At 39.7% G+C, this 23,344-nt stretch overlaps 1 pseudogene; it reads left to right on the top strand.

Annotated features, from left to right (window-relative positions):
* The first annotated feature begins 6,606 nt into the window (after nt 1–6,606).
* LOC118832177 lies at nt 6,607–8,235 on the top strand (annotated as a pseudogene).
* The last annotated feature ends 15,109 nt before the right edge of the window (nt 8,236–23,344 follow it).

Genomic DNA, 23,344 nt, shown 5'->3' with positions numbered 1-23,344 from the left:
AAAACCCTTCCACAATACTCATGCTGCGAAAGACTAACCATATTTTGCTCCTTCCTATCCTATCCCCCTTTATTCAACTTTCGCCCTTGACCCTGTCCCTTTTCAAAAATGTTTGTTTTAGATTACTTCCTCCCCCTATCTGCCCTCCCTTCTATTGTCCCCCCTTTTTATCTCCTTCCTCCTTCTTTCCTGTGGGGTAAGATACCCAATTGAGTATGTATGTTATTCCCTCCTCAAGTCAAATCTGATGAGAGCAAGATTCACTCATTCCCCCTCACCTGCCCCCTCTTCCCTTCCAACGAACTGCTTTTTCTTGCCACTTTTATGTGAGATAATTTACCCCATTCTATCTCTCCCTTTCTCCCTCTCTCAATATATTCCTCTCTCATCCCTTAATTTGATTTCATTTTTTTAGATATCATCCCTTCATATTCAACTCACCCTGTCCCCCCCTTCCCCCTCCCTCTCTCTATACACACACACACACACACACACACACACACACACACATATGTATGTATGTATATTCCCTTCACCTACCCTAATACTGAGGTCTCATGAATTATACACATCATCTTTCCATGTAGGAATGTAAACAAAACAATGCAACTTCAGTAAGTCCCTTATGATTTCTCTTTCTTGTTTACCTTTTCATGCTTCTCTTGATTCTTGTGTTTGAAAGTCAAATTTTCTATTCAGCTCTGGTCTTTTCACTGAGAAAGTTTGAAAGTCCTCTATTTTATTGAAAATCCATAATGTACCTTGAAGCATGATACTCAGTTTTGCTGGGTAGGTGATTCTTGGTTTTAATCCTAGCTCCATTGACCTCTGGAATATCGTATTCCAAGCCCTTCGATCCCTTAATGTAGAAGCTGCTAGATCTTGTATTATTCTGACTATGTTTCCACAATACTCAAATTGTTTCTTTCTGACTGCTTGCAGTATTTTCTCCTCAATCTGGGAGCTCTGGAATTTGGCAACAATATTCCCAGGAGTTTTCTTTTGGGGATCTTTTTCAGGAGGTGATTGGTGGATTCTTTCAATTTCTATTTTACCCTCTGGCTCTAGAATATCAGGGCAATTCTCCTTGATAATTTCTTGAAAGATGATATCTAGGCTCTGTTTTTGATTATGGCTTTCAGGTAGTCCAATAATTTTTAAATTATCTCTCCTGGATCTATTTTCCAGGTCAGTGGTTTTTCTAATGAGATATTTCACATTGTCTTCCATTTTTTCATTCCTTTGTTTCTGTTTTATAATATCTTGATTTCTCATCAAGTCACTAGCTTCCACTTGCTCCAATCTCATTTTTAAGGTAGTATTTTCTTCAGTGGTCTTTTGGACCTCCTTTTCCATTTGGCTAATTCTGCCTTTCAAGGCATTCTTCTCCTCATTGGCTTTTGGAGCTCTTTTGCCATTTGAGTTAGTCTATTTTTTAAGGTGTTATTTTCTTCAGTATTTTTTTAGGTCTCCTTTAGCAAGTCATTGACTTGTTTTTCATGGTTTTCTCACACCACTCCCATTTCTCTTCCCAATTTTTCCTCTACTTCTCTAACTTGCCTTTCCAAATCCTTTTTGAGCTCTTCCAGGCCTGAGACCAATTCATGTTTTTCTTGGAGGCTTTTGATGTAGGCTCTTTGGCTTTGTTCACTCCTTCTGGCTGTATATTTTGGTCTTCTTTGTCACCAAAGAAAGATTTCAAAGTCTGAGTCTGAATCTGAGTCCATTTTCACTGCCTGGCCATGTTCCCAGACAGGTACTTGACCCTCAAGTTTTTCATGGGGGTATGACTGCTTGTAAAGTAAAGAGTACTTTGTTCCAAGCTTGAGCGGCTGTGCTTTTGTTTTCAGAGTTATTTCTACACAGCAAGCTCTGCCATACCAGCATTCCTCCTCCCCCAAGAACCCCTAACCTGGACCTGACTCAGATCTAAGCTGGCTCTGCACTCCTGCTCAGATCCACCACTTAATTCCTCCCTCCAGGTGGGCCTGGGGCCAGAAGCAACTGCAGCTATAGTTCTGTAGCTGCACCACCTCTGCTGCCCCCTGGGGTGGTGGCCAAACTGTGAACTCCTTTCACTCTGCCCCAGCAGCTTTTCCCACTAACCTTCTCTGTTGTCTTTGGTATTTGTGGGTTGAGAGGTCTGGTAACTGCCGCAGCTTACTGATCCAGGGCTCTAGGACCTGTTCTGCCCGGCTCCTGGTCTTGTTGGTCCGGGTGTGGCTCACACTGGGCTCTGCTCTGCTCCCAGTTCCGTGCAATATACCTTACCCAGTGACCATCCAGGCTGTCCTGGGCTGGAGCCCTGCTTCCCTCTGCTATTTTGTGGGTTCTGCCGTTCTTGAATTTGTTCAGAGCCATTTTTATAGGTGTTTGGAGGGTCCTGGTGGGAGCTCATGCAAGTTCCTGCTTTCCAGCTGCCATCTTGGCTCCACCCCCTAGTAACCATCCACCCCTGATCTTACTGGGAGGGCTTATCCCCATTACAGATAATGCTTGTTGGTGGTTTTAGAAAGATATAACTTATCATTTTAAGGAAAGGTTCAGTTATTCCTAGGCTTTCTAGTGTTTTTAATAGGAATGGGTATTGCATTTTGTCAAAAACCTTTTCTGCATCTACTGAGATAATCATATGATTGCTGTTGGTTTTGTTATTGATATAGTCAATAATGCTGATATTGAATATTGAACTAGCCCTGCATTCCTGTATAAATCCTATTTGGTCATAGTGTATGATCCTCACGATATATTGCTGTAATCTCCTTGCTAATATTAATTTGATTTAAAAATTTTGCATAAATGTTCATTAGGGAAATTGGTTTATAGTTTTCTTTCTTTTTTTTGTTCTTCCTGGTTTAAGTATCAGCAAAATATTTGTATCATAAAAGGAATTTGGTGGAACTCTTTCTTCACCTTTTTTTTTCCAAATAATTTATATAGTATTGGAATTAATTGTTCTTTAAATGTTTCCCAGAACTCACTTGTGAATCCCTCTGGCCCTGAGGATTTTTTCTTAGGGAGTTCATTGATGACTTGCTCGATTTCTCTTTGTAAGATGGGGTTATTTAAATATTCTATTTCCTCTTTTGTTAATCTGGGCAATTTATATTTTTGTACGTATTCATTCATTTCACTTAGATTGTCAGATTTATGGGCATCTAATTGGGCAAAAAACTCTTAATAATTGCTTTAATTTCCTCTTCATTAGTGATGAATTCACCCTTTTCATTTTTTGATACTATTAATTTAGTTTTCCTCTTTTTTTTTAAATAAAATTAACCAATGGTTTATCTATTTTAGTGGTTTTTTCGCTCCTAGTTTTATTTATTAGTTCAATTGTTTTCTTACTTTCAAATTAATCTCTCTTTTGATTTTCAGGATTTACAATTTGGTGTTTAATTGAAGATTAAAATTTTTTTCTATTCTTTTTTAGTTGCATGCCCAATCCATTAATCTTCTCTTTCTCTATTTTATTGATGTAAGCATCTGAAGATATAAATTTCCCCTAAGTACTTCTTTGGCTCCATCCCATAAATTTTAGTATGTTATCTCATTCTCTTTAATGAAATTATTGTTTCTATGGCTTGTTCTTTGACCTACTCATTCTTTAGGATTACATTATTTAGTTTCCAATTAACTTTATTCCATCTTTCCATGGCCCTTTATTTAATTTAATTGCATTATGATCTGAAAAGGATACATTTAATATTTCTGTTCTTCTAAATTTGATCGTGAGGTTTTTATGCCCTGATACATGGCCAATTTTTGTGTAGGTGCCATGTACTGCTGAGAAAAAGGCATACTCCTTTCTATTCACATTCAGTTTTCTCCAGAGGTCTGTCATATCTAGCTTTTCTAAAATTCTATTCATCTCCTTAAGGTTTTTTTTTTTTAATTTGATTTACCTGGTTCTGAGAGGGGAAAGTTAAGGTCCCCACACACACTGGTATAGTTTTACTATTTCCTTCTGTAACTCATTTAACTTCTTTAAAAATCTGGATGCTATACCGTTTAGTACTGATATTACTTCACTGTCCATGGTACCTTTTGGCAAAATGTAGTTTCCTTGTTTATCTCTTTTAATTAGATCTTTTTTGGCTTTTTCTTTGTCTGAGATCATGATTGCTACCCTTGCTTTTTTTTTTTTTTACTTCAGCTGAAGCATAATAGATTCTGCTCCAGTCCTGTACCTTTATGAGCGTCTCTCTGCTTCAAATTGTTTCTTATAAACAACATATTGTTGGATTCTGGTTTTTAATCCACTCTGCTATCCACTTCCATTTTATGGGTGAGTTCATCCCATTCACAGGTATGATTACTAACTGTGCACTTCCCTTCATCCTATTTTTCCTCTGTTTATCCTCTCTCTCTCCTTTCATCCTGTTCCTCCTCACCAGTGTTTTGCTTTTGACAAATGACTCCCCCAATCTGCCTTCCCTTCTATCAGTTCCCCCCTCCACTTATCACTCTCCTCTCCTACTTCCCTATAGGGTAACACAAATTTCTATACTCAATTGAGTGTTTATTGTTTCTTCTTTGAGCCAGTTCTGATGAGAATAAGGTTTAAGTGCTGCCCACCATCCTCCATCTTTCTCTCCACTATAATAGGTCTTTTATGCCCCTCCAGCCTGGTGATGATTTATTCCCTGAGCCTTCTACTGCACTCCTGCTGAGCTCAAGAAATATTTATAGAACAATTCAGGGTTGTGTTTGTAAATGTTTAACAACCAGTTTGGGGTAGGCATGGAGAATGTACACACACTTTTAGGTTTAATCCGCATTATCAATACTAAGTTAAGACAATCCATAAAACAATAAATCAAGCCTTAATGTACAGCAATTTTCATTTTCAGGGAAAGTAAATGCTCTGTTACAACCCAGTAAAACTGTCTCAGCAGATGGGCTAAACCAGGTTGAGGGTAACTGATAGACCTCAGACCTTTCAGTGAGTTAAGGCAATGTCTACCCCAAGCATGTCAAGACTTACCCTGGTTGAATGGGTGAACGAGAAGAATTTGTTCCAACGGCCATGAAGGTGGCTGAAGCAGACTCTGTGGAGTGCTTAGAGCTTAGTCAGACATCGAAGATGCCAAGTTATCCACTGCATTCTGGGCCATCATCAGTTGTCCTAACTTTTGTCTTGCCACTAGAATTTGATGACTCTGGAAGATAGAGGGAGGCTGATGACCTTGTGCAATTCTGCCTCACTTAAATCCAATTTCATGCACTAGTCAAAACATCACCCATCGATGTTGTTAGTTTTCTTTGAAAATGAAGGATGAATAACAGAACAACAACAAATGCTTATTTTGGAAAATTAATAACAAAAGCCAATTAGAGCTGGTTCCAGCACACCCCTGGTCATAGATCAGCCATAACTACACATGCAGCTAGCTAATGCTATCCACAGGATTATCCTCCCATAAGAAGTAGGATGATAAACCCTTTATTTGTTGCTAACTGGGGCGATATGTCTCTTCCCAAGTCTGCCTCTGTTTCTTTTGGGCAAATTAGAAATCATAGATTGAGAGCTGGAAGAGATCTAAGAGAGTACCTGCCCCACTTGAAACGGAGTTTAAATGATTTGCTTCCTGTCACTTATTAGTAAATAGCAAAGCCCAAATTTGAACTCAAATCAACTTCAAAAGTGATATTTATAGGCTCTATGTATCAGTCTTCCAAAGAGCTCAAACAGCTTAAGTAAGAAAAATGTAACTTCTGACCAACCAAGGTCCATAAACAAAAAACAACTATCAACAAAACCCTTCCACAACTTTCATGTTTACTCTTCAATTGTTAGCTGTTATCATTTATTTGAACTTAGGCCTGCCCTGCCCCTCACAGTTTGTTACCAAGAGATAACACACTTGGATTTCTCAAATGTGTGAGACCTAGTCCTTGAGAACAAAAGCAGTTTCACTGAATGTTTTTAACATATCTTTGCATAGTGTACACAATGACTATTCATTCTCATTAAAGCACAGGTTCCTACTGCAACTAACAATCATCTCCACGCTAGAATAAGAGATTGTTAGAACTGGGAAGGAATTTAGAGGTTATCTACTGTACTCCACCCCGACATTTTACAGATGAAGAAAGTAGGATCTGGAGAAGTTTTAAGGGACTTCTCCAAAGTGCATAGTCAGTCACAAATATTTATTAAGCTGTACCACGTACCAGACACTGGAGATACAAAGAAAAGCAGAAGACTTTCCTTGCTCTCAAAGAACTCAGTTTAACAAGGGAGAAAACATGAAAACTAGGTGCAAACAAGATGCATACAGGATAAATTGGAGGTGGAGTTAGAGTTTGAACCTACACCTCTTGACTCTGCATTCAGGATTCACAAGTAGACAATGCTCTTTGATGACATTAATTAGGTATTTAACCATAACATAACCGGGTACCTGACTACTATGGATATTTAATAATACCTTTGATTTGCGTAGCAATTTGTAGTTTACCAGAAACTTTTACGAACGTTAATGTGATTCTCACAATAACCCTGTAAGACAGGGCAAGCATTACAAAGTATGACCAACTAAGATAATGTACATAAAATAATTTACAAAATTTAAAGCAGGAGCTCATAACCTTTCTTGCGTCATGACCCGTTTGGCAGTCTGGTGAAGCGTATAGACTCCTCAGAGTATTGCTCTCAAATGCCTAAAACAAAATGCATAGGGTTACAAAAGGAGGCCAATTATTCTGAAATGCAGTTATCAAAATATTAGAAAAAACAAAGTTTGGGGGTCGCACGGCGTTTTCTGCTGCTCTAGCAGCCGCTTTGGTTAAGTGCCCAATACCCGAGCGGCAGATAACAGGGGGAGGAGCAAGAGGAGGGAGTCGGAACGCAGCCTCGAGCCGGGGGCGGGGTGGGAACCTGAAGGGCCTGGGAGCTCAGCTGCTGCCGTTCCGGCTCCATCATCCCCGCCCCTCTCCCTTCTGTTCGGGTTCCCAGCTCCTCCCAGGCCCCTCTCCGCGCTCCCGAACCCGGGTCTGAGGCTGTGGTTGCAGCGGCGGTGACGAGGGAGGGCGAAGGGGAATCGTCGGCCAGGGCGGTCAGGGTGAAGGCACTGTTGGACCTGGCCCAGGAGGGAATGGCCGTTTAGGGGCTGACAGTCCTTGTGGTGCCATGACTCATTCATTTCATGTGCATTGTCTACACACGTTTACATCTCAACAAGAAGGCAGCAAACTCCCTGGCATTACACTTCTGAAACCATTGAAAGTTGTGGATCCTAACTTAATCAACAATTTAGAAACATTCTTTGAATTGGATTATCCCAAATATGAAGTATTCCTTTGTGCACAAGATCGCGATTATCCAGCCATCGGTGTACCTGTAAAAAGCTTGGCAAATACCCAAATGTGGGCGCTAAACTGTTTATAGGTGGCAAGAAGGTTGAAACTAGTCCTAAAATTAGTAATTTAATGCCAGAATAAGAAGTTGGGAAACATGACCTTATATGGATTTGGGATAGTGAAATCAAAGTGATTCCTGACCCACTTATCGACCTGGTTAATCAAATGACGGAAGAAGTGGGCTTGGTTCATGGTCTACCCTATGTTGCAGACACACCGGGTTTTGCTGCTGCATTAGAACGGGTGGATTTTGGAACTTCGAATCCACGGTCCTACATCTCAGCTAATGTTACTGGGTTCAAATGTGTGGCAGGAATGTTGTGTTTGATGAGGAAGGATGTATTAGATGAAGCTGGAGGGCTTATAGCTTTTGCCTAAGTTCACTGCTGAAGATTGTTTTAGGGCTAAAGCAATAACTGAACAAAGTGGGAGATTTGCAATGGCCACTCAAGTTGCAACGGAAAATTCTGGGTCCTGTTCAGTTTATCAGTTTCAATCCAGAATGATCAGGTGGACCAAGTTAGGAATCAATATGCTGCCTGTAACAATAATTTGTGAACCAATTTCTGAATGTTTTGGTGCCAGTTTAATTATTGGTTGGGCTGCTCACCAGGTATTCCGATGGGATATCCTGGTATTTTTCATGTGTCGTTGCCTGGCCTGGTTTATATTTGACTATATTCAACTTAGGGGTGTCCAGGGTGGGGCTCTATGTTTTTCAAAACTTGGTTATGCAGTAGCTTGGTTCTTCCGAGAATCCATGACAAAATATAGTCGGTATGGTGGGACCCTACTATGAGGTGGCAGACAGGACGCTAAAGATTATGCTTTGGAGGCACTGCAGATAGCCACAGTTTTGTAACTATTTAATAAAATAAAAAGAAAAAAAAGAGAGAGAAGTATTATACATTATGTTTATATAAACGCTTTAAAAATCCATATTCAGTAGTTTTAGTATTTGTGCATTTTGGTATCTGTTCTTTATTTTGCATGGCATTTGCATCTGTGAAAAAGAAAAAAAATACATGTCTTCAAGTCCAACTGGTACCTTGTTTTGTACAAATGGAGAATCAAGAGCATTGGTTCCAGGACCTTTAAAAAAAAAGAAAGGAACACATAATTGCTCTGCGGCAAACACTGTGATAGTATCCTTCAGTAGAGAAAGTTTCAGATTTGGCAGTAGAATAGTCTGGTAAATTTATGGGATGAAATCAGCTTTGTCCCACTGGTTAGCAAAGGGCTAGATAGTAATTTTATGCCTATATGGAGTGTCTAATATCATTGTACAACAGTTCACAGAGAGGGACTAGTGGAGAAACTTTTTCATGCTTTATGACTACCTGTTGTAGCTGTTGCAGAGAAAATATAAGTTGTATTAGGTAACTAGGTCTTGCAAAAACAAAAAAAAAAAACTTAAAAAAAAGCTGGGAGAGTCTTGTATTTATATGAATATATGAGAGAGGTTTTTTTTTTGGTCTCACTGCAATGAACATAAAGTGGACTGGGTTTGGGTTTTTTTTTCAAGAATTCCTTTATTTATTTACTGAAAAGTTTGACATGAGGGCACTTAAACTGTGGGAAGTATTTGTATTGTGCTCTTTCAGATTCTCGGTAAAAAATCACATACTTGAAAAGTAAATGATTGAAAAGCACTTGAAAATTATTTTTCCCTTGAATAAGACATTATGGTCAATTCAATTCCACCTAAATTTAAGAAGCCCCTATCACCTGCAAGGCCCAGTCGTTTTTTTTTAAAATCTTATTTAATATTAATATGGAAAGAATTAATATGTGTTGTAGAAAGCATAACAACAGAATTGGAGTCCAAATTTAATTTAATAAGCTACACATTATGGTCAATTCAATTCCACCTAAATTTAAGAAGCACCTATCACCTGCAAGGCCCAGTCATTTTTTTTTTAAATCTTATTTAATATTAATATGGAAAGAATTAATATGTGTTGTAGAAAGCATCACAACAGAATTGGAGTCCAAATTTAATTTAATAAGCTATCTTTAAAGATACCAACAAATGTCTAGAACAGACTTTACCATGTTTTATTATTTAAAATCATTGTCTTGAGTTTTTTGTTGAAAATAATAAAATTTTTAATACAGTCAGAAAAAAGTTTGCCAGACACTAGGTTAAGAATTCCTGTCTTCATTTTATATAAATGTCAGCTACTATGTTTGTTATCGAGAAAACTGAGGCTTTAATAGGTTTCGATAATTTTCCCAAGATCACACAGCTAGGTCTTGGAGAAATCTAGCCAAGGGTTTGTTATCAGAGAAATATCTCTTCTCTGATTCATGTGGTGGGTAACTTCTGCCAAATATGTATTTACCACAACACAGAAATTACAGAGGTAAAAATTCGGTTTTATTATTTATACTCAAGCATATGTTTAGGCCTCAGAGAAAACCTGGACTCCTGTTAGGAGTCTCACAAACCCTCTTATAGGCCAAATTACATAAGAGTGATGGAGAAATAATTCTTTTCCATATTGCAGTCTTGTACATTCCTTTTTGACCATAAAGGTTAAAGATAAGATGGATGCATGATCCCATACTTCCTTCAATGTCATAAAAGTTGAACTTAGTTAAACAGCAATAATTTCATCTATCTCCTAAGGAGATAAACCTCTTCAAACTTTATATGTAAACTAAGTCAGATACAGATTAAATTACTTTTACAGGAGTCACAAATAGGCTGATTGAGGAGGAAAACTAACATGTCACCAAGGTAATCAGGGACAGCTGAGATTCTTCCTGTGACTTCTTATTTAAAGAAGGCTCTAAGTAAATTTTCACATTTCATGTGCTAGGTTTTGGTCAGGTGAAGTTAATATTAATTTACTAGTTAATATTAATAACAGACTTTTAGTTAATCAAAATTTGCAGAAGGAATGATCTTAAGTCCCAAATAATGAAGGAAATAAAAAAAATACCCATCGGATATTCTTAATAACCTGAGGATCTATGAATTTTTAAAAAATTGATAACTATATTTCACTATACCTTATTTCCTTTGTCATCTTATGTTTTATTTTATGCATTTGAGAATATCATTCTGAGAAGGAAGGGATCCCTAGATTTCACTCAGACTACCAAAAGGGTCCATGATAATACAAAACCAGGATTTTCTAATGCTGGCCTTGAACTAGAAGAGGCCAGGTTAGAATCCACATCTTAATATTTTCCCAATCATCATCATCAGCTTCTGCTCATACTACTTTCCCTAAAAAGGGACAATTAACAGGCCAACTGTACCTTTGAAAGACCAGGCCTGCCTGTCTAAACTGAAAGGAAGGAGTCGATAGAATTCTGAATCGTGTATGTAATATTGTTAGGTTTGTTTTTGCCACCAAACATTAGCAACCAGCCTTGCCTTGGTCATGACTACCCTCCAACTAAACTCATGACCTTGCATTTCCAGACACATCACGAGGTGAGCCTGAGGCTGAGCTTCCAGCTCCTTCCTTCTGCCTATCTCTCTTCTGCTTATTCTTACCCAAGTAGAGAACTACCAAATCCATGTAGTCCCTTTGACTGTGACCTCGAAAGTAAACAGGAACCACCAGCTACCTACACCAGCCCCACAATCCGTTTCTAGATGTGTGGTTTGACAGAAACATCACTTTCCCCTACCCACTTCTTGGTTTGTTCTTCTCCCATCTGTCTACGGCGATCTCCCCCTAATTTTGTTTTGCAATAGGCTGGATATGTGATTTTATTGGCATAGGAAAATCTCAGATGAGGAAATTCCCTCTGCCAGTGAAAGTTGGCAGTTTCTCCACAAATTATTGTCTTAGAGAGTTGTCTAGATCATACTGGGAGGTTCAAACACCTGCCGAGGTCACATAGCCAGTACATGCCAGGTGGCATTTGAACCTAGGTCTTCATGTCTTCAAGGCCAGTTCCCTATCTACTATGATATACTAGGATCAAGGGATCATATATTGGAAGCCGGAAGGAACTCCTAGGGCAACTAGTCCAGTCACCTCATTTTACAAATGAGAAAGAGGACTAGAGAGGTCAAGTTACTTGTGCAAAGTGACATAGAAACAGAACCAGAATTTGACCCCAGACCCTCCAACTCCAGCACTAAAAAGTAAAAAAGGAATATATATGATCAAAATATATCAGAACAACTACTCTCCAGACTATTCCCAAAAGCTTCTCTAAACCTAGGCCACCCATAACCATTTTATAAACACGACCCAAAAGAGTATAGTCTGGGAGCCTAAACTTGGCTGCTCCCACCCAGAGCTACAAGTCTGTCCAATGCAGGTTGAGTGAATGCCCCCTAAACTTTCCCATCATAGCCTAAATGTCTTCCCAAAGGGTCTCAGTTAAATCATTTGGGGAGCCAGATGGCACCTAAAACTGTTTTTCATTCACAATTCTATCACTGGCAGCAACCTGGAATCCTGCTTTTTGATTGTTTCTTGAAGTAATTGCTCATCAGCTGGGTTTTATCAGACTGCCTCTTTGTTAATGTTTCATCTCTAGGAGAGGCAGCATAATCAAGGACAGGCCAGGTGTATAGAAACTCTTCCAGCCACCATGACCTACTTTCCCTCCCTTTGTATCTCCTTCTGGGACCCTGAATTCAATTCAACAAGACATTATTAAATCATTAAGCTATTATTACATGCTAGCAGCTGGGGAGGCGAGGAAAATGCAGACCTGTTCTTGTACTCAAGGAGCTTATGTGACACGCACACAGATGTAAATACAAAGTGTATTTAAAATAAATGCAAAGTAAGGAGTGGGGAGGGGCCTCTGATAATTGGAAATCAGGAAAGGCTTCTTGGAACAAGTCATTCAACTCTAGTTGAGCCCAGAAGGGAGCAAAGCATTTCTGACATGGAGAAAGCCTATGCAAATGCACATAGGCAGGAAATGGTGAAAAGCAAGTAAATCAGTTTGGCTGGAACACAAAGTGCATAAGGAAAATTAATTTGTGATCAACCTGGGGAAATTATCTGGAGCCAGATTATAAAAGGTTTTAAATGCCAAGCTCAGAGGTTCCTTTTTTTAATCCATGAGGTAATAGGGAGCCACTGAATCTTCTTGATCAGAGAAATGACATTGTTAGACTTGTGCTTTAGGAAAAGCCCAATCTGCCATGCCTTACGTAATTTTCTTCTCTGTCTTTTCCATTCTCCTGAAGCATAGCCACTCCTTCTGCTTCTTCTGCTCCTTTAGTCATAGAAGAAAAGAAGGTGGAGTAAGGGTGCTCCATCCATTTACCCGGCTTTCCAGATCCACAGGATCTAGCTGAACTTACCCACTCTTCCCCTTTCCCACTTCCCTTCACTATCTTCTAGCACCCTTCAAAAAAGGACTGTCCAGCAGCATTCTCTCACCTCATTATGTTTGTTCATGATATTTCCCATCCCTAGAATGCTCACCCCTCCCTCCATCCCCTCATTTGTTTAATTCCTACTCATCCAACTCAAATTCTGTCTCCTCTGGGGAGTCTTCCCCAATCCTCTAGTCAAGCCTTATTCAGTCTTTTGTTTTATAATTGCCTTATGGAACATTGTGTATTATATTTATCTGGATATGGACCATATTCTCTTACTATAAATTCCATGAGGACAGGGTCTATGTATTTTCTACACTTTGTATTTCCCGTAGCATCTAAAATAGAATAGGAGCTTTAAAATATTTGATAAATCAATGAATGAATATGCAAAAAAGTAGGAACTCTAACTCCAAAATGAGAAGATGAATCTCACCCCTTAGTCAGATGTCATACTCTCATAGAGGACTAAATTTACTCATATACCTGCAATAGTTTGATTTCAGGGAAGGCCCTAAGGACTTGAAAGTCAACCTTAAAGCTTGATTACTTAATGATTTATAAAATCTCTTTCCTAAAATCACATTTGAATTGAGGCAGAGCAGTGTAAGGGAAAGATTACCGAATTTGGAATCAGAAATACTTCTGCTGCTTGTTTTTGGTGTAGATTTGAGCAAATCATTTGGCCTGTCTAAGCCTCCTTTACCTGTTCTGTGAAATGAGAGGCTGGATAAGGTCTCTAACATCTCCTCCGGCTGTAAAGTCTATGTTGCATTGTCCATGGGGACATTGGGATCAGAAGGTGGCTGGAGAGACAAGGTAGACCTGCCTAGGACTAATCTAACTCTGATCTGGTTTGGAAAGAGATCCTCTATAAACATTGACAGGCACTTAAGATGTGGGGAAAGAGATCTATAATGTTTAAAAAAGGACCCTAGGAACAGCTAATGAGAAAGAAAAGTACTTACCCCTAGCAGTTCATTGTCTATTACCATACATATAGCATATAGTTAGGGAGAAGCGCCCAACAGATAAGCCAAGCAGCTCACCCAAATACTCCTGGCAAGAGAGCTCAGTTCTAGCCAGAGCCAGGCAAGGCCTCAGCATCCAGTCCCACTTTCAAGTTCGGGAATTACCCTATGATTTGAAGCCTTTTCCTCAGAACCTGAGTGTAAATGAGAACAGCCACTGTCTGACTAGCTTTTAAGTTTTATAAATGCAGCAAAAATTATAGGATTGTTTTCTGATGGTTTGTATCTTTGCATTGGAGTGTTGGGACAGGATATAGTTTCTTGGAATGCACTGTAACCACAGAAATAATCTCCATTAGGGTTCCTGATTATAATTAAAAAAAATTCACTGAAGTCTGGTTTTGGTGAAGAACATTTTTACCTGAGAAAATATTGCTTTAAACTCTTACTGAGGCTAAATTGGGTTGATACCATCCCACATTTGTATAATGCTTTACATTTTTAAAGTGATAAGATGGATAAAGCATCAGATTTGGAGTCTCAAGTTTGAATTTGGCCTCACATATTGACTAGCTGTGTGGTCCCAGGCAAGTCACAATCTCTGCCAGCCTCAGTTTCCTCATCCATAAAATGGAGATACTGGTAATACTTCATTCACAGGGTTGTTTTGAGGAACAAATGAGATAATTAATATAAAGCTCTTTGCTGACTTTAAAGAGATGTGTGAATGCTGTTGTTGTTCAGTGGCTTCAATCGTGTCTGACTCTTAATGACCCCATTTGGGGTTTTCTTGGCAAAGATACTAGAGTGGTTTGCCATTTCCTTCTCCAGCTCATTTTACAGATGAAAATTTGACTCGAACAGGGCTAAGTGACTTGCCCAGGGTCACACAGCCAGTAAGTGTCTGAGGCCAGATGTGAATGCAGGAAGATGAGTCTTCCAGACTCCAAGTCCAGCACTCTATCCATTGTACCATCTAGCTGCCCATGTTAACTATTGTTATTATTATTAATTATTACAACTTGCACAAATACTGTTATCTCCCAAGATCACATAGTGAGTAACAGAATTAGGATATGGACTCCTGATTTCTGGACCAATGCTTTTTCTCTACAAAGGAGAATGACTTTTACCCAGGGAACTGAAAGAATAAAAATGACTAATAGGGAATTGATACCTGAGATAAGTAAGGAGGCAGTAAGAGTTACCTAACTTCTCTTGTGAAATTCAAGTTGCCTGGCCCAGAGGAGCCCCATCCCTCTACATTGTCAAAGAGCTGGCAGGTGGGATTGCTGAGCCACTGCCAGCAATACTGGAAAGATCATAGAAAATAGAAGATTCTCTTCATGATTAGAGAAGGGCAAGTGTTTTACTAGTTTGTTTTTTTTAAATTGAAGAGAACAGAGTTGGCAAACTACAGGCCAGTGAGCTTTACCTCGATTTCCTGGGAACATTCAAAAACAGATCCTTAAAGTGCTGGTAAGTGGTCTCCTAGTAAGGGAAATCGTGAAAGACCAACATGGCTTCATCAAGGACAGGTCATACCACACTGACCTCGTTTCCTTTTTTTTTTTTTTTTTGATAGCACTGACTACTAAAATGGTAGATGAGGGCCCTGATAAGAATACAGGTTTCCTAGATTTTAGCAACGTTTTTAATAAGGCCATATTTATTCTTGTGTAGAAGATGAAGAGATATGAATTAGATGATAATTAAATCTAGAAAGTGGAGCACCTGGGTGGGGCCGTGGATGGAGTACCAGAGCCTGGACTCAGGAAGACTCATCTTTGTGATTCAACCTCAGACACTTACTAGCTGTGTGTCCCTGGGAAAGTTGCTTAACCCTGTTTGCCTCATTTTCCTCATCTGTAAAATGAGCTGGAGAAGGAAATGGCAAACGACTCCAACGTCTTTGCCAAGAAAGGGTAGGACATGACTGAAATGACTCAACAACAGCAAAAATCTAGAGTAGGAACAGTGCAGAAAGAATTGCAGTAAGATCACACATGTTGAACAGGAGACAAAAATTTAAGAAAGGACCCAGCATTAAAACCTATAGCTTCAGGTATCTTTATGCTTTATTTTATACTTTTATAAAATATTAGAAACAAGCAAAGTGAACTAGAGAATCTAGTTCCAGGATTTAATTATGACCTTACACCGAGACTTGGTGAGTAGAAAATTATTCTGAGAAGGAATATTTTATTCAAAGGTAATAGATTAGATAAAAGGGGAATAGAACAGTATTGTATGTTAAGACATTTGCATCTAAGGATATTCACGGTGAAGAGCATTTCCATGAAGTTCAGTGGAGGCAGAAACAGGATCAAGTTTATCGTGAGGTGTATGCCATAGATACAACACCTAGACAGAAGGGGGAAGTGGATGAGGTAGGTCACACTTATATATATTCAAAGGATTATGAACAGATATAGAAAGAATAACAAAATATTAATAAACATAAAAGATTACATCTTAAATACAGATATCTGAAATTCAATATGCCCAGAATTGCCCTTTTCCAGACTTCTGAACTACTGTCAGGGGCACCACCATCCTTCCTGTTACCCAGGCTTGCAACCTAGATGTGATCTTTGACTCCTCACCCTCTCTCACCTACCGCATCCAATCTTTTGTCAAGTCCTGTTAGTTCTACCTTCACCACATCACTCCTCTTCTCCGACACTGCTACCACCCTGGTACAGGCCCTATCACCTCATGCCTGGATTATTGCAATAGTCTTTCCTCACTCCAGTCCTTCCTCCTTTCAGTAAGTGATCTTCCTAAAGTGTAGGTCTGATCATGTAATCTCTCTGTTTCAGTAGCACCCTATCACCCCCAAGGTCAAACACAAAATCTTCTGTTTGGTCCTTCACAACCTGGCCCCTTTCTACCTTTACAGCCTTTTCGTACTGGGCTTTGAGATTATGCCATATGAAGGCTGGTTGAAGAAACTAGCCAAGTTCAGCCCAAAGAGAAGACTTAGTGGGGACAAGCACTATATGTGAAGAAGTGGAAGAGAAATTTGTGTTATTCTACTTGGCCTAAGAGGCCAAATGTCAGAGCAATGGGTAGAATTTGCAAAAAGGAGGGGCGGAGCCAAGATGGTAACTGGAAAGCAGGGACTAGAGTAAGCTCCCTGCCAAGTTCCTCCAAAAACCTATAAAAAATGGCTCTGAACCAATTCTAGAACTGCAGAACCCACAAAATAGCAGAGGGAAGCAGGGCTCCAGCCCAAGACAACCTGGATGGTTGCTGGGTGAGGTCTATCATGCATGGAGCTGGGAGCGGAGTGGAGCAGAGCCCAGCGTGGGCCGTGGGGATCAACCAGACCAGAAGCCAGGTGGAGCGGGGCCCTAGCTCCCTGAATCAGTGAGCTTTGGCAGTTACCAGACTTCTCAACCCACAAACACCAAAGACAACAGAGAAGGTTAGTGGGAAAAGCTGCTGGGGACAGGGTGATAGAGTTCGTGGTTCAGCCACCGCCAGGGGCAGCAGAGGTGGGGCAGCTACAGAACTATAGCTGCAGTTGCTTCTGGCCCCAGGCCCACCTGGTGGGAGGAATTAAGTGGCTGATCAGAGCAGGAGTGCAGAGCCTGCTGAAGATCTGAGTCCAGTCCGGGTTGGGGGTTCTTGGGGAAGGAAGAGTGCTGGTGTGGCAGAGCTGGCTGTATAGAAATAGCTCTGAAAACAACAGCGCATCCCCTCAAACTTGGAACAAAGTACTCTTTACTCTACAAGGAGTCATAGCCCAACAAAAGACTCAAGGGTCAAGTACCTGGCTGGGAACATGGCCAGGCAGCGAAAACACACCCAGATTAAGTCTCACACCTTGGAATCTTTCTTTGGTGACAAAGAAGACTAAAACATACAGCCAGAAGAAGTCAACAGAGCCAAAGAGCCTACAACAAAAGCCTCCAAGAAAAACATGAACTGGTCTCAGGCCATGGAAGAGTTCAAAAAGGATTTGGAAAAGCAAGTTAGAGAAGTAGAGGAAAAATTGGGAAGAGAAATGAGAAGGATTCGAGAAAACCACGAAAAACAAGTCAATGACTTGCTAAAGGAGACGCAAAAAGAATACTGAAAAAATACTGAAGAAAACAACATCTTAAAAAATAGACTAACTCAAATGGCAAAAGAGCTCCAAAAAGCCAATGAGGAGAAGATTGCCTTGAAAGGCAGAATTAGCCAAATGGAAAAGGAGGTCCAAAAGACCACTGAAGAAAATACTACCTTAAAAATGAGATTGGAGCAAGTGGAAGCTAGTGACTTTATGAGAAATCAAGATATTATAAAACGGAACCAAAGGAATGAAAAAGTGGAAGACAATGACAAATATCTCATTAGAAAAACCACTGACCTGGAAAATAGATCCAGGAGAGATAATTTAAAAATTATTGGACTACCTGAAAGCCATAATCAAAAAAAGAGCCTAGATATCATCTTTCAAGAAATTATCAAGGAGAACTGCCCTGATATTCTAGAGTTATGGGGCAAAATAGAAATTGAAAGAATCCACAGATCACCTCCTCAAATAGATCCCCAAAAGAAATCTCCTAGGAATATTGTCGCCAAATTCTAGAGCTCCCAGATCAAGGAGAAAATACTACAAGCAGCCAGAAAGAAACAATTTGAATATTGTGGAAACACAATCAGAATAACCCAAGATCTGTCAGCTTCTACATTAAGAGATCAAAGGGCTTGGAATACGATATTCTGGAGGTCAGTGGAGCTAGGATTAAAACCAAGAATCACCTACCCAGAAAAACTGAGTATCATGCTCCAAGGCAAAATACGGACTTTCAGTAAAATAGAGGACTTTCAAGCTTTCTCAGTGAAAAGACCAGAGCTGAATAGAAAATTTGACTTTCAAACACAAGAATCAAGAGAAGCATGAAAAGGTAATCAAGAAAAAGAACAAGAAAAAGAAATCGCAAGGGACTTACTAAAGTTGAACTGTTTTGTTTATATTCCTACATGGAAAGATGATGTGTATGATTCATGAGACCTCAGTTATTAGGGTAGCTGAAGGGAATATGCATATATATATGTTTATGTATATGTATATATAAGTGAATGTGTATGTATGTATATATGTATGTGTGTGTGTGTGTATATATATATATATATATATATAGAGAGAGAGAGAGAGAGAGAGAGAGAGAGAGAGGACACAGGGTGAGTTGAAGATGAAGGGAAGATATCTAAAAGAAATAAAATTGAATTAAGGAATGAGAGAGGAATATATTGAGAGAGGGAGATACGGAAAGATAGAATGGGGTAAATTATCTCACATAAAAGTGGCAAGAAAAAGCAGTTCTGTAGGAAGGGAAGAGAAAGCAGGTGAGGGGGAATGAGTGAATCTTGCTCTCATCAGATTTGACCTGAGGAGGAAATACCATACATACTCAGTTGGGTATCTTACCCCACAGGAAAGAAGGAGGAAGAAGATAAAAAAAAGGGGGGATGACAGAAGGGAGGGTAGATGGGGGAGGAGGTAATCAAAAACAAACACTTTCGAAAAGGGACAGGGTCAAGGGATAAAATTGGATAAAGGGGGATAGGTTAGGAAGGAGCAAAATATAGTCTTTCACAATATGAGTATTGTGGAAGGGTTTTACATAATGATACACATGTGGCCTTTGTTGAATTGCTTGACTTCTTAGTGAGGGTGGGTGGGAAGGGAAGAGGGGAGAGAATTTGGAACTCAAAGTTTTAAAAACAGATGTTCAAAAACAAAAAAAAAAAGTTTTTTGCGTGCAACTAGAAAATAAGATACCCAGGCAACAGGGCGCAGAAATTTATCTTGCCCTACAGGAAAGAATGGGAAGAGAGTGGGGTGACAGAAGGGAGAGTTGACTGGGGAACAGGACAAGCAGAATATATGCCATCTTGGAGTGGGGGGGGAGGGTAGAAATGGGGAGAAAATTTGTAATTCAAACTCTTGTGAAAATCAATGCTGAAAACTAAATATAATAAATATATTAAATTTTTAAAAAAAAGAGTTTGCAAAAAGGCTTTTAAAAGGCTGTATAACCTAACCAGTCATGAGATAGCAGGCATTAAAGGAATATGAGGATTTTGAAACAGGGAAATGAAGAGGATTTTCCAGTTCTGGGGAGAGCCAGGACAAATGCATAGAAAAAGGCAGGAAATGGAATGCTGAAAGCAGAGAACAGTCAGTAAGTCCCATTTAACTAGAATGTAGAGTATGCGAATAGGAATAATGTGAATTAAGGCTGGAAAGGTAGATTGGAACCAGACTGCAAAGATCCTCGAATATCAGGCTGAAGAGTTCATTTTTTCCTTGAAGCAATGAAGAGCCATTGAAGATTTTAGAGCAGAGGAATGACACGGTAAGCTTACTTTGTCCGTTACGAGAAGTATGGATTGGAAAGGACAGACTGGAATTGAGAAGACTTAAGAGGCTACTGTAATAATCCAAATGGGAAGTGGCAAGGTCCTGAATTACGTGGCAGCGAGAGGAAAGAGAAGGGGATGGCTGCAGGAGATATTGTGAACGTAGCATTGCTAAGACTTGATGATTGATGGGGATGCGTGAGATGAAGGAGAAGAAAAAGTCAAATGTGACGCTGAAGTTTCAAAGCCGAGCAAATAGAAAGATATTAATGCCTTTCACAGAAATAAGGATGTTCAGAGGAAAGGCAGCTTCAGAGTGGGGATGTTAAGTTCTGTTTTGGATACACTGAGTTTGACATATTAGTGGATGCGTATGGATCTAAAAGATGGAGTGAGAACAAACTCAATCACTTCTGGGCAGCAGTAACTTGTATTAAATAGAAGGAGGCACCAGACCTATGATTTCATTGGTGTAGAGGAGAGGTGTCAAACACGGGCTGAGTACTGTGGGTGGCCCACAGCACTGGAGTGCAGCCTGAAGTAGATTAAAATGTAAATGTAGTAAAATGTTATATTTAACAAATTAAATAAAAATGTAATAGAACATAGATAATATCACATTTAATGCCCCTGCCCATTTCTATGTGAATTTGTCCCTACTGGTATAAGGAACTGCCATATGAGAAAATGCCACTACCAATACAGACTTAAACCCAGGCAGCTTTTCCATTCATTACCCCTCTGCCTCTAATATTTCCATAGTGCTTTAAACTTTAACATGTTCTTTCCTCTCAACCACCCTGCGAGAAAGATAGCATAATTAGAGAATAGAAAATTGAGGCCCAGCAGTCTGACTTGCTGACTTCTCACACTAGCGTTGGAGTCAAGATTCAATTCTAGATTTCCCTGACTGAGGTAGAGCAGTTTCTACTATTGCCACATGGTAAGTCACTTTCTCTTTCTGGGATTATTTCTCTGAAAGCAAAAATGAGGAAGCTAAACTTCAAGAAGTATAAAGATCCTGTCCATTTCTAATCATCTATGACTCTACAAAACACACTTACAGACACTCCCTTTCCCCAGGGCACACATTGTTTTTCTCACATAGCTCAAGAGAGGCCCTGATGAACCAGACTGTCTTGCTTTCACTAGAATAGCTAATGACTAATTAAACACTTACTACCTGCCAGGTGCCTGTTACCTGTAGGCTTGGACACCCATTGATCTCAGATAACAAGCCAGGAGGAGTAGTAATACATGCCAGTGATGCAGCCTTAGAATACGAAGGATAGTTTTTTTCTATACAAAAAAAAAAAAAAGGATTTATTAATTTGTGGACTGAAAGGGTACCAAGTTTCCTAGCAATTTTCATGGCCACTAGAGGGAAGTCAAGTAACATTGCTACCATCTGTCTTCATTTAGGAGCAGCATTTAGGATCATTGGATTTAGGGCTGAAATCAGGAACCTTGACGATCATAGGATCATAGATTTAGAGCTAAAAGGGGCCTTAGAGGTAACCTGGTCAGAGCCCCTCAGCTCCAGCCAGAAGGTTTACCCTCTGCCCTGCACCCAGGGGTGTGCAGGTAAATGTTTAACTGACATTCTGGGGGGAAAAGAGTACACGTGACACACTTTTGCACACTTTTGAGTTTAATCTGCGTGATTAACATTTTCTCCATCACTTGCTTAAGTCAAGACAATCAACAAAACAATAAATCAAGCCCTGATTGGTACCACTGCTTCTAGGTGTAAAGGCTTGCACTGAAAATTTAACCATCAGCTCTCTCTCTCTCTCTCTCTCTCTCTCTCTCTCTCTCTCTCTCTCTCTCACACCCCGGCTTGCTCCTCTTCTATCCTCCTTCCTCCTTCCTCTTTACTCTTGGTGCTTTTCCTATTGCATGGACTGTCCTCCAAAACCTGTTAAATTCCTATCTCACCTTTAAATTCAAATGCTACCTCCTCCAGGAAGACTTCCCTGTTCTCTCCAAACCCTCCCACTGCTATTGGTAATGACTGTCTCCTAAAACAGTGGTGTCAAACTCAGTTAGAAAAGGAGGCCACTAATCTGTATATAAGGATCCCTGCTGTTGAATATTAGTTTTAAAATGCAATGTTCTCCATGTTTTATTGTATTCTTTTATTTGTTTTGTTAAATATTTCCCAAGTACACCTTAATCTGGTTTAGTCCACACCAGGGAATTTTGCAGGCTGCACCTGTGACCCATGGGACATGTGTTTGACACCTCTGTTATAAAGAATCACATACTGCTTTTCCAATTCATTTATCACATAGTATGGTATATGTAGTTATCAGTTTATGGGCCTTATCTCTTTCCTGGATTGGTACAGAGTCAGTCTGAGTGACCCACGACCTTTTAGACTTTGGGTACGAGTCCAATCAGCCTGTGTGACATGGCCATCTGGAAAATGCCCCTAGGCGTATGCTAAGGTAATGGGGGAGGAGCTGAGGCAGCCCTAACCCCATTACCTCATTGTCCCCTCATTGAAAGCATGTATCAATGGATATTATCTTTCCTCCTTATGGAAGTTTATCTCTGTCTATAATGGAAGCAGCAATTTGAATTCTGGGCCTCTTGCATTCCAGGTGCAAGCTGCCTTGGCGTTCTAATAAATGTCTCTGTCTTAATGATCACGGCAGGGCCTGAACCAAGATTTCTTTTAACAAGGGCAGAGACTTTGCTTTATTTATACTTGGACTAATGAATTCAAGGGAGCTGGTCAAAACCGGGCAACAGGTAATAGTCCAGTTTTGCCTGACTCAGAGTACAAAGGAGCTTATCATAACGGGGTAGGAAAAGGTAGAGTGGAGCTATATTTCCTTTGAATTTCTACAGAATGCATGTTCTAGAGAAGCTCTGAGTAGGAAAAGACCTTCCAAGGGAATCTGCAATACACTGCTAGAACCTTTCTAGGACTTCCCTGACAACCAGTCATCTCTTGAGCACTTCTAGTCGCAGGGAACTCACCAGCCCTTCTCCCAACTCCCACCTTCCATTTGAGGACTGACTTTCCTTGTAATTCCCCACTTTTGCCCCCTGGAAGCAAACAGAAAAGATGTAGTTTCTCTTCTATCTTCCCATTGTTTGAAACTAGCTATCATGGCTCCCCAGCCTCTGGGTTCCTGCATTTTTTTTTGTCAGGCTAAATATTTCCATTTCCTTCAATTATTCTCATATGATATTATTCGCTCTATTCCTCCTTACCTGGACTTTGACAGTGTTTTCATTTAATTTTGTACAAAGAAATGAAATGACAGTTATGGCAAAAGAAGGCTGAATGCAGAGTTCATTTTCTACCTCAGAAATTTACTCTACT

This window comes from Trichosurus vulpecula, chromosome 9 (assembly GCF_011100635.1).
Source record: "Trichosurus vulpecula isolate mTriVul1 chromosome 9, mTriVul1.pri, whole genome shotgun sequence".
Classification (NCBI taxonomy): Eukaryota; Metazoa; Chordata; class Mammalia; order Diprotodontia; family Phalangeridae; genus Trichosurus; species Trichosurus vulpecula.
The sequence above is the reverse complement of the archived record's forward strand: the minus strand, read 5'-3'. Positions and strand labels throughout refer to the sequence as shown.